This window comes from Peromyscus eremicus, chromosome 6 (assembly GCF_949786415.1).
Source record: "Peromyscus eremicus chromosome 6, PerEre_H2_v1, whole genome shotgun sequence".
Classification (NCBI taxonomy): Eukaryota; Metazoa; Chordata; class Mammalia; order Rodentia; family Cricetidae; genus Peromyscus; species Peromyscus eremicus.
The window spans coordinates 38,670,414-38,683,692 of record NC_081421.1 but is presented as its reverse complement, the minus strand read 5'-3'; the positions used below and the strand labels follow the sequence as shown (position 1 = coordinate 38,683,692).

The window sequence follows — 13,279 nt, the reverse complement described above, 5'->3', positions numbered from 1 at the left end:
AAAGAGATCTTTTTTACTCCTTATTTTTTTTCCCTCTGTGTAAGCCAATGATAGGTTCTTTCACATTTACAAGGTATTCTAAGTACATTCCTGGAGAGGAATTAATATATTCAAACATTTGATAGTAATTGGAGACTATACTTGAGGGGGCTCAAGGAATTTTGCTTCCTGCTTTTGGACTTTTGGTATTAAAATGCTCACCAGCTGTGTGTAGTCAGTATGTCTTTTACCTTTGAATGTGGTCCCAACTTGGAGACAAACGGACAAGAAATAAATTCTGCAATGGATCAGAAAGAGCATTAACTGGCATATCTCATGCCTCCTTTTCTTTGACCTGTTTTCTTTAGGCCCTGACTAATCCACAAATCCTTGATTCCACTTGATACTTGGGTATAGAGCATTAAAGTATTGCTTGCAAAGTTTTTGTTTCCTCAGGGTCAGGGAAGGGTTAGGACACCTTAAGTCTGGGTTTCATTATTTTCTATACTTCCTGTGTAATTTAACGCTCCTCCATCTGTGTTCGGAGGCTGTGCAGAGTGAAGCAGAGATCTAGGTCTCTCTTGTTGGTGTGTCACTGTGCTTCTAGTAGCACCTACCCATGGAGTCACAGCAGTGCTCACAGGGAAACGGGTCACTCTCGGTGCTTGTTGATGGGTTTGGGAGAACGCATCTAGCATACCCTCAATGTAGAGACAAGCAGGTTTTCCCTCACATAGATTGTGATCTTTCTTATACGAATCCACGAGATTGAAACATCTGCTTTTTGAGAGTTTATGAGGAAGGTGGCATAACTGTGGGGCCGACTCTGTTTTAAATTTCCAACATCTTCTGTGCCTCTTCACCAACGTCATACAATATATATGCGTGTGTGTGTGTGTGTGTGTGTGTGTGTGTGTGTGTGTGTGTGTGTATGGTGTTATGGTGTGTACACGTATATTTCCCAGTATTGCTGAGTAGAAGTGAGATTCAGTCTTAGACATTACCAGAACCCATTTGGACAAACTCAGCTACCTAGGTTCCTTAAACAGAAATGGGTATTGTGGGATTCTGATCAAAGAAATGGGACACAGAGACTTCTTCAGAAAAACAGGCTTTTACATAAGTTTGCAGTCTTAGCTGAACTCCTGTTCAAAACATCGTGCAGGAAGTACAGTAAAATAGGCCTTTTTATATGTTTTTTTTTTATTCTTTGTCACCCATCTATGTTAGCACATAATTTTATTGGTTGTTTTCAAACCTTAAGGTCGGATTCCAAAGATCTCCTGGATTTGAAGGAAGGGAAGGTCACTAAGATAATGTAGCATGGTCTCAGAGAAATACTTTGACAGATACTGAAGTACATGGTGGCCTCTTTGTTCATCAGAGTCCCTGGAAAGCTCACTAAGCTAAGTAAAAAGAGTCTCAGGAGGGATGTGGTAGAATTTCATGTACATTCAAAGACATTGCCTTTTTTTGTCTTGTTTTTCCCTGGCTCTTGGGTGCCTCTACCACATGAGTTCAAAAGTAGTTTAATGGTATCACTAGTGAATTAGTCTTCTTGGGCCATTGCTGTTGGAATAGGGTGGAAATCTGTCTATTATTTCTGTGGTCTCCTGAGCGGAAGGTTATGAATTCAGGGCCACTGGCAACTGTCCTCTACACTAGCTACACGGTGTAGCTAGATTGTGCTTATGGAGGATGAGGCAAACCCTCAGATGACACAGAACCTGAGAGGAAAGATCTTGATGCTCGCAGATTTATTTGTGCTTAATATTGCCGCCACTCCTGTTCTTCATACTTTCATAAATTTACGTAGTGTCTTTTTACCTCCTACATGAATTGTTCCTGTGATCTTTGAAGTTGACAATGTCCTCACTTAAATTAGTAGCAACATCAAGTTGAATGCAGGTTTTATAAAAACACATGGCAATCCTTTTATTACATATGTTTTCCATATTTGTTTTACAAATGTAGACCTTTTTTGTTATAATTTTGGTGGTTTTACTTATGTTTGTTTGTTTGCATTCATTTGTTTATTTGGAGAAGATTGTGTGGAGGTCAGAGAACAACTTGTAGGGATCTCACCTTCTTCCACGTGCATTCTGACTTCAGGCTGTTTGACTTGGGGCAAGGAATCTTACATACTGAACTATCTCACCAGCCTTCTTCTCCTCATCAATTTTTTTTTTTTTTTTTTTTTTTTTTTTTTTTTTTTTTTGTAGCCAACATCAAGAAATTGTCTCTTCTTGATCTGGGAAAGAGGGAACTCATAAGGCTATGTTTAGGCATGTCACAGCAAAACAAGCTTTCCAAAGTCTTTCTTGACTTGGCTATATCATTCTGTTAAGCTTAGGAAGCCAAAAGCCAGTATGGATATAGAAATGGAAAGATCTCTTTCTTACAGAGAAAATCCCAGAACAGAGTAGGCTAGCTTTTTTTTTTTTTTAACACTATGATTAGACTGCAATTTTTAAAGTGATTTTGGAAGAATTTTATATTTGACATCATGGCTGCTATTTCAATGGCCTAAGTCAGACAAATTATGTTGTTTGTCCTGCATACCAGGAAAAAAATAGAGAGTTTTCCACTAATAGTTAGACCTGGGACAGTAGGTATACACCAGGAACACATAGGGGGGAGAAGAAGTATAAAAGTAGTGATATTTTAATTGCTTCCACATAAAAATTGCCTGGAAACTTAAAAAAAAAGACTAAGCTTTATTAATAGTTGATCAAATTATTTGGAGTGGGTTCTTGGACTTTCACTTAAGAAATCCTCTGGTAATTCTAATATTTGCACCGGTTTGGACCAGGACTCCTTCCCTTGATTTCAACCGTATTAGTTTTAGCACCTAATTATGAAAACCAGTGAGACAGAAGGCTAAGATCTGGCCTCTCTGCTGTTAGTTTAGTGAAGTGTGAAGCTTTGGACAAATAATTTTCCGATCCTCACCTAAACAGAGACGCTTAGGCTAAAATCGCTCCTAGGCCTATTGTAGTCTGATGTTGGAAAAATCGGAGCTCTTTGAAGGTTTCTTCTCTCAAGGCATTAAGAACTCTGGTAATTAGAACCTGCTCGACCCAGGCTTAGGTAATGACAGGCCGGTACTTGGAAGAAGGGTAAATTGAGTTCATGTTTTAAAAGCCAAGAATTGCGGCACAAGTGAAATGGTAGACCAGGCTACTACTGATTAATGCCAGGCCTATTTGAGAGCATTTTGGTGTCTTCATGCCAGCTGGAAGGATGAGAGGCCTGCCACCTTCTGGGAGATGATGTAATCTCTGCAATCTAATACAGCACAACATCCAACAATGAACATGCTGAAGGACATGGTTCCTTTTTACAGAAGGCATCTTTATGTCTGCTTCTAATGAAGAGGAGCTGCACTGGGTGGAGCTCATTAGTAACCCAATTCAGTGCACTCTTCTGTAAACAACTGGAGACAAACAGGCATATATAATTTATCTAAAACAGAGGGCCCAGTACATGAGTCCCAATGTATTTTGTTAAGTTGTTGTAAGATACTAAGATACAAATTCTCATGTCCTTTAAGAACAATCACTTTAGGGCTTAATGATAGCACTGAATTAGCTTGGGGAGTGCAACCCAGTGTCATCCTGCTCACTCCCACATGTAAATCCACCTTCCTGCCTTCTTCCATACACCTGAGGCACCTCATCCTTTAGCTTACTCTTTACCAACTTTCCCTTCTCTTTCTACCACAGAGAATTTTCTAATGAGTAGAAATGAAAGAGAACCCCTCTCATCTTAGTGTTTAACTCCAGTGTTAGCCATCAGTGGCCTGGTATCCAAACCATGTTTGAACTTCCTACGGGATCTTCAGAAAAATCCTGTAAGATTTGTGTTGCCCTGAGATTTTTCTTGCATTTCTGCTTCTTAGCCTTTATAAACTCCTAAAATGATCCATGCTTCTAAATTATGTTCTGCTCAAGGCTCAGCTCAACATCACAGTGCTGTTTCCTGGCAATGGCATCATTGAGAATTATGGGGAAACAGCTCAGATTTAACTCGGCACCATGTGAACAACAGGCGACTTGTCTGACAGGGCAATTGCTCATACAAGATCTGTTCAGTTTCTTATATGAACCCCTTTCCTTTCTCAAAAAATCTGAATCATTTCTTACAGGTATTTAACAGAGTAAGTTCAGTTTATATTTTGGGGTTCTTGGGGGGGGTCATAATTCTCCATAAAGTATACATAAAGTAAAAGTACTTATAAATACCTTATTAACCATTCCAGAAAAAAAAAAAAAACAACCCAAAAAGCCAATCAAGCAACCATTGAGCTAGGACATAACCCTTCTCTTCTCTAGGGGCCTGCCCTGTTCCATGCCCAGCTTCTGCTCACTTGTTAATTTAACAAGTATTCATTAACTTTGAAGTTACTCTTTCTTAAGTGAAAAAGAATCAAATTTTAGTCAAAGAAAGCTTCCCCAAGCAGTGAGTTTCTTAATGGAAAAATAAAAACACAGGAGCAATGTAATTACCTTTACCTTCAAAGAAAGGAAAGAAACCCAAATCTATTTGGCAAATTTGGAAATATTTTCTAGTCCCAGAATGTGTATTTATTTTTTTGTATGGTTCTAGAATACTTCAAGTCTACTAAGGAGGGACCTGAAGCCGTCCAAATTCACCCATCAGCCCTTCATCCTTGTTTCTTGTGTCATTGGAAACAGTGTCTGGAATTGCTGGTGCTGATCCTGCTTTGCCAAGTAAGAACTTTCTTCATCAGCCAGAAGCTCATTGCCCAGTGCATTCAACCCTGCTTCTAGGCCAAATTCATACAATTCTGGGCATACCCTAGCTGCCACCTAGCACTTCTTGGATTCCATTTGCATCTTCCATCATATCTTCCAGTTGGTCCTGTAAATCCTCAATCTGGTCAATTTACACTTGTTTCTATGCCTTCTTCAGTTCCTTTACTCCCAATGTCATGGTGTTAAACCTGGCGGGACACTCTCTCATCTTCTTGGTAGGATCCTTATATTTCACTAGCTCAGCATCCAACCCTGAAATCTTATCATTTGACTCTGCCCTGGTATTAACTGCAACCAGTCAGGCTGGATGGCATAGCCGTGAATTTTGCTTTCTCTAAGAACTGATTCATCTTGGCCAGCAGCAAAGAAAAACACACACTGGAGAAAAACCAGAAACGGGACAAAAATGTCTCTTGTATGTCACCTCTCTACTTATGAGAACTGGAGATGGAGACCAGTCAAGCAATTAAAGGCAGAGTCTTCAAATACAACTCTTGTTCTTGGCCAGAAGCAAAAAATATGTTTAGTTTTTGTCCTAGCCAGAGTGGATGAATGCCAGAGGGGTCCCTGGCTCCCTCTTTGGCTTTTACATATCTCTCTTTTTTTTTTAATGCACCTAGATGAGCACTTTGTCTGAAAGCCACATGTGAGACATGATCCAAACAGAGGCACTTGCATTCCTTGTGGGCGGGCTGACTGGATTCACCAACTCACTTTCCAATGCTTCCCCCCACTTTCTGCCATAGTTCTATGAAAATCCCCTAAACCAGCAGTTTGTCAACCACTGCTTCCTGGGAGCCACTCTTGCTATAAAAAGCTCTGCTTCCTCTCCTAAGTGCTCACCTATGAACATGTAATAATTTCCTTTCTAAAATTCACCTTCTGAGGTTCATAAATGTCATCCTTCCAATTGGTAAAATAAGAACCTGAAGCCACTGACTTAGAGGAGATTTTGACTGTGAGCTTCTGCACCTGAACTTCCAAGTTGACATCCAGGAGTCTAGGAAGCCTCTGTTGCACCCCAGGGATCCCTTCCTCTGTTTCGTGACTGCTGCTTCTCTTCAGCCATTTAAGTCTGTCTACAGTGCCTGCCTTGGCTCGCAGGTGCAGCCACTGATCTTGCCTTTCTTGTTCAAGGATAACCGATTTTTCCTCTTCCATATCCCTCCAATAAAAACATATTTGTTTTTCTCTGGAACTTTTCCTACTTACATTTCAGCATAGAAATAATTTAAGGTAAATATGATGCCAAAATTCTTTTTTGCCTTAAAAGAAGTTAGATATTAAACTAAAAGTGTATCTTTTAAAGTAGGGCTTTATTCAAGCTGACTAATTAAATGAGCCAATTAATGCAGATTATACAGCTATCTCTGAGGCTGCCTTCCTTTTCACAGGCTGCTGCTCCGAGTTGCTGGCTCCTCATCATGTTAGCGACTGTGTTGATGCTACTACCTGGGACGAAGGGTTTACTGCTGCTTGTTCAGAGAAAAATTGCCAGGACCATCGTGTCACAAGAAAGCATGGACAATGGTCAATTTGGAAAAGTTTGGCAAGACAAATGGTGGGGAGAAATTGCTGTGAAGATTTTCTCTTCTAGGGAAGAACATTCATGGTTCCAAGAGACAGACATTTATCAGACTGTGATTGCTCCAAACCACAGAGAAGGCACACACACACACACACACACACACACACACACACACACACACACACAAAAAAAAAAAAAAAAGAAAGAAAGAAAAGAAAAGAAAAGAAAAGAAAAAATAACCCTGCAGGGAACCGTGACCACACCTAACAGCAACTTTGAAATCTACAAAAGGATGATGAGACCCCACAGCGACGGATAATTCCACATGGACTACTATAATACCATTAAGCTGATTAACAACACTCAAAGTTCGGCTTTGGACTATGAACTGCTCAGGACAATTTCAAGATGGCTAGCTGAGATGATCCAGCCCTGACAGGCTACTTGAACAAGGACTTGAAACAAGCCCTGCACTTTCTCATTATGCAGCGACTGGACAAATGATACAGGACTTGACAATTAACCCAAAAATTTTCTTTTCAGGATCCCCTAAAGATGTCTTCACCCCCAGAAAGCAGGAAGTAATTTTAAGAAAATGACACCCACATTCCCAAAAGGTGGGATGGGAGGTTTTTGGTCATTTAATGAGTTTTGGATATTGTCATTGTTTACAATGGTTGATTACAAGTTGTTAATTGTTAATGGTCAGGAAAAAAGCTGAACATGGAGATTAGATTCAGAAGTTTTGTTTAAAAAAAAAGGAAAAAGAAAGAAGAGAATATAGATATGAAGTAGATCATTGACTCTACTCTGAGAAAAAAGATAAAGAAATAATAGGATAAATGGGTAGATCACTGAATCTACTCTAAAAAGAAAAAGGGGAAGATATAAAAATGACAAAAGGTACATTACTGAATCTATTATGAAAAGAAAAAAAAGAGAATATAGATATAATAAGATAAAAGGGAGATTATTGAATCTACTTTAAAAAAGAAACTACTTGTTTTAAATAGGATAAGTAATGAAATATTTTTTGTCTGAGTTTATCAAATGTTACTGGACTGGACATTGTTAATATATATAATGTAGTTTTTTGTCTGAATCTGTCTAATGATAATGGACTAGACATTGTTAATGTAATTCTTGACTGTATATATTGTATATACTTATTGGATATAGTTATTCTTGTATTAGTTATAAACATTTTTAAATTTTAGACAAAAAAAGGGGAAACGTGGTGGTATTGTGTTCCTCAAAATATTGCGCACCCTAATAAACTTATCTGGGGTCAGACAACAGAACAGCCACTAGATATAAAGGCCAGAAAATAGTGGCACACAGGCCTTTAATCCTAGCATTCCAGAGGCAGAGATCCACTTGGATCTCTGAGTTCAAGGCCCCACTGGAAACAGCTAGGCATGGTGACTCATGCCTTTAATCCCAGGAAGTGTTGGCAGAAAGCAGAAAGGTATATAAGGCGTGAAGACCAGAAACTAGAAGCTTTTGGCCTGGTTAAGCTTTCAGGCTTTTGAGAAGCAGTTCATCTGAGATTCATTTGGATAAGGACTCAGAGGCTTCCAGTCTGAGGAAAAAGAATCAGCTGAGGAACTGCTGAGGCGAGGTAGCTGTGGCTTGTTCTGCTTCTCTGATCTTCCAGCATTCACCCCAATAACTGGCCTCAGGTTTGATTTTCTTAATAAGACCTGTTAAGATTCGTGCTACAATTCTTGACTTTTTATTTTTCCCTTTCATTGAAAATAGATTCTTTTCTCATGCAATATATTCTGATTACAGTTGTCCTTCCTTCTACTCCCCCAGTTCCTCCCCACCTCTTCTCTTATCCAGATCCACTCCCTTTCTGTCTCTCATTAGGAAAGAACAGGCTTCTAAGAGATAACAAAACATAATACCCAACTTTAAGTTATTTCTCAAAAAATAAAAACCCAACACAACAACAATCCAAGAAAGCAAAATAAAACCATATCCACCCCCCCCACACAAACAACCACCAAACTGTAATCAAATATAAGCACACTGAAAAACTGTGGAGTCCGTTACATGTTGGGCAACTACTGAACATGAGGCCTGTCCTGAAGTGGTTGTTATACTCAGAGTCATTCCACTGGAGAAAATGGATGTTTCCTCTCCCATCAGGTAGAAGTGACAGTTCAGTTCTTAATCATTACCCTAATGCAGTGGTTCTCAACCTGTGGGTTGTGACCCCCTTGTGGGAGTCGAACAACTCTCACAGGGGTTGCCTAATACCATTGGGAAACAGATATTTACATTTACGATTCCTAACAGTAGCAAAATGACACCTGTGAAGTAGCAATGAGAATGATTTTATGGTTGGGGGTCACCACAACATGAGGAACTGTATTAAAGGGTCTCCACATTAGGAAGGTTGAGAATCATTGCCCTAGTGGCTAGGTTTTCATTCATTCATTCATTTAAAAAAATATAACAAAATAAAACACAATAAGATAAAACAGAAACTATCACACTAAAGTTGGACAAGACAAACCAACAGAAGGAAAAGAGCCCAAGAGAAGGCACAAGAATCAGACCCACTCGTTCACACACTCAAGAATCCCATAAAAACACTGAACTGGAAGCCATAGTACATACACAGAGGATCTGGTGCAGGGCCTCTCCATGCTGCTTCGGTGTCTTTTGAGTTCATATGAACTTTGCTCATGTTGATTTAGAGGGTCTTGTTTTCTTGGTGTCTCCATCACCTCTGACTCTAATGCTCTTTCTGCCTCCTCTTCTGTGGGAATCCCTTAACTCTGAGGGGAGGGATTTAATAGAGACATCCCATTTAGGGTTGAGTGTTCCAAGACATCTCACTCTCTATGTAATGCCTGGTTGTGGGTTTCTGTATTTACTCCCATCTGCTGCAGGAAGAAGCGTCTCTGATGATGGCTGAATAAGGGACTGATCTCGGAGTATAGCAGAATATCATTAGGAGTCATTTTATCACAAGGTTTTTTTTTTTTTTTTTTAAAGACAAGTATTATTTGGTTTTATCCTAGGTCCCTGGGTTATCTAGACTCAAGTTCTTGGTCACTGAAGCAATGTTGGTTACAGGTTCTATCTCATGGAGTGGGCTTTAAGTCAAATCAGTGATCCGTTGGTTATTTCTACAAGCTTTGTGCCACCATTGCCCTAGCATATCTTTCAGGCTGTATACCATCATAGCTAAAGGGTTTGTGGGTGGCTTCGTGTTTACATTTCTGTTTTCAGAGTGTGCAGAATACCTTCATGTACTAAAGATGCTGGAATGTAGGGGTGAAGGCCCTTTGTAGGCACTGGCTAAACATCTCCATCTGTTATATAGATATTGTCTTCAGCAGTGAGGTCTTGCTGTCAGTGTGTGGAGAGCAACCTATAGTCTTAGGAACAGCCTGTGTTGTTTGGGGATTCCAGTGCGGCGCCCTTGGCCAACAACTCAATTAGATGTAACCCATTCCTGGTACTGGAAGCTTCTTTTTTGACAAGAGATGGCCAGTTGCTACTCTGTCTCCCCCAGTTTTAGCAATTTCATTTAGGTCACTTTCATATATGTATGTATATATATATTAGGAAGCTTCTACTCTATGAGGTTTCCATACTACTCCTCAAGTGCCTCATAAATTTAGCTGTCTCTCCCTGTACTCCCTCCCACAACCTGCTCTCCACACTGCCTCCCCACTTGATCCTCCCTTTCCAGCTCCCTCCATTCCATCATATCTATTGTATCTACCTTTCCTAATTAGAGCTATCTCTTCCCTCTGTTCCATTACCCTATGCCCATCCACTGTGGTTCAATCGATTATAGTTTGGTTATCATTGAATTCATAGCTAATATCCACGTATAAGCAAATACATAACATATTTGTGTTTCTGGGTATGGATACCTCACTCTGGGATTGTTTTTCTAGTTTCATCCACTTGCCTGAAGATTTTATGATGTCATTTAAAAAAATGGCTGAATAATACACAATTTTGTAAATGTACTACAGTTTAAAAATCTATTCTTCTGTTGAAAGATATCTAGGTTGTTTCCAATTTCTGGCTGTTATGAATAGAACAACAATTAAAATGGTTGATCAAGTGTCTCTGTGGTAGGCAGTCACATTTTTTTAATGCCAATGCAGGGATGCTCAACTCATTACTCTGGAAGATCAGAGCATGAAGAAATTGATAAAGTAGATAAATTAATGAGATAGAGATTAAAATAACAATATCAATAATTAAAAAATAACAAATCAAAGATTTGGTTCTTTGAAAAAGTTGATAAGATTGCCAAAACCTTAGCCAATCTGGTAAAAAGAAAGAAGGAGAAGAAATGAATGAATAGCATTAGAGATCAAATAGGTGTCATTGCTCAACATCATTAGAGATTACTATGAAAACTTATGCCCTGCAAGGCTGGCTCACACAGAAGAAACAGGAGAATTTCTGAATGTGTATCATTTGCCAAAATTAAACCCAGAGGATTAAATAAATAGACCCATTACAAGCAAGAATATTGAGCTATTCTTAAAATCCTCCAATCAAAGAGAACCTCAGAGCCAGAAGTATTCGTTGCTGAGTTCTAACAAACTTCCAAGGAAGACTTCAGATCAATTCTTCTTAACTTGCTCTATAGAGTAAAATGTGAAGGAATACTACCAAATTCATTCTATGAAGCTAGTATTATTCTGATACAAAAACCAGATACAGATACTACAAAAGGAAAAGAATGAAGAATAAAAAAGAAAACCACTGGCCAATTACTTTGAAGAACATAGATGCAAAAAGTTTCAACTAAATAAATCTGGTGACCATTCATTGCAAAACTTGATTTTTTTTTTTTGTTGCAAGAAATGCTAAGACACATTAACAACTAATATTGTTAGTAAACATTTGGCATTAAAAATTATTTTATCTCCAGGTGGTGGTGGCTTACACCTTTAATCCCAGCAGATGGGAGGCAGAGACAGGTGGATCTCTGTGGATACAAGGCCAGCCTGGTCTACCAAGCAAGTTCCAGGACAGCTAGGGCTAATACACAGAAAAACCCTGTCTCAAAAAAACAAAAACAAAACAAAAATTATTTTCTCCCCAGAAGAACTATAGACTAATAAAATCAGACATGAGAAGCCTCCTTTTAAAGGGTTAGTCAGGGTAGTTCAAGCGACTTCCAAAACAATATAAATTATAGAAGTAGTCCTTGGTAGCATCTAAGGGGTTGAGGGTGGGCTTCTGTGGTAGTTTGAATGTATTTGGCCCCCATAAGCTCATAGGGAGTGCCACTATAGGAGATGTGGCTTAGTGGAAGTAGGTGTGGTCTTGAAGGAAGTGTACCACTGTGGAGGTGGGCTTTGAGGTCTCATATATGCTCAAGCCACACCTAGTGAGTTAGTTCACTTCCTGTTGCCTCTAAAGATGTAGAACTCTCAGCCACCTCTCCAGAACCATGCTTGCCTGCACACAGCCATGTCCTACCATGATGATAATGGACTGAACCTCTGAAATGTAAGCCAATCCAATTAGATGTTTTCCTTTATAAGAGTTGCAATGGTCCTGGTGTCTGTTCACAGCAGTAGAAACCTTAACTAAGACAGCCCTTATTGCTGAAGACACAACATAGTCAGGACACAGAACTCAGAGGACTCAAGCTGGATCTCACCTGAAAGCCTCTTTCCTGCAGTCTAGCATTCATAATAATGCTGTACAAGCTCCTAAAAGAGGAAAGCATTAAACAGTCCTATCCATCTGCAACAGCTATAAACCACAATTACTAGAATACAAGGTGCAAGACATGGCAGTTACAACTTGGTGGGAGCCAATGGCTGTCTCATTGGGCTTAAGACCCTCTGACCTGGGGAGAAAGCATAACTGGTACTAGAAGCCTAGCCACCTTCCTAGGAGTAATGAGGCCATGAACATTTAGAAACAATCTACTAATGCCACTCTGTTAGACCAGCACAATTCCTTACTACATTCCAAGTCCTATACTGACGTGTCTTTCCACATATGTGCAGCATGAGCGAGCACCTTGGCAAACACACACACTCATACACACACCCATACACACACTCACATACCCATACACACACTCAATCCATTCATACATACACTCACATGCATATTCACATACTGGTATACACTCATATACACACACATGCTCATACACACTTTCACACAAATACACACACACCACACACACTCACCTATAGACAATAACACATTCACATACATTAACACACATCCACTCCCCTACACTCACACATACTAATGTGTTCACTCCTGCATACTCATATACACTCACTCTCACACATACACTCTCATAAACATTCATACACACTCACACACATACTCACTAATACATGCACACACACTCATCCCTACACTCACCCCCACTCATACTCATACATCCAAACACACTCATACACAATCACTCTCACAAACACACTTACTCATACACATACTCACACAATCATTCTCCATACTCACACAGATGCACACATTCTGTCATACACACATGTATACGCTTACACATATACTCAGATACATATACACATACACTCTCACATGCTCATACTCCCACATTCATGCACACACTCTTACAGTAATATACACACACCCACACATAACACACACTCATATGTTCTCACACACACTCATACATACACCTTTACATTCATATACACACAATCACTCATTCTCATGCACACCTATACACGCTCACCCATACATACTCTCATATGCACACTTAGATAAAGTCACACATACAGACACACACACTTATCACTTCACACTCACTCATATACTCATACCCACCAGTTATACACACATACCCATACATACTTATACATACTCTGACATATACTCAGACACACACACACATGCACTCAAATATACTACCAAGTCATGTACTCATACTCTGACACTCATGCACACACACACACACACACACACACACACACACTCATACACACTCTCACTCATATACACACACTCTCAC

At 39.5% G+C, this 13,279-nt stretch overlaps 1 pseudogene; it reads right to left on the bottom strand.

Moving 5' to 3' along the window:
* Positions 1 to 4,602: 4,602 nt before the first annotated feature.
* LOC131913711 (charged multivesicular body protein 5-like) lies at positions 4,603 to 5,107 on the bottom strand (annotated as a pseudogene).
* Positions 5,108 to 13,279: the final 8,172 nt, after the last annotated feature.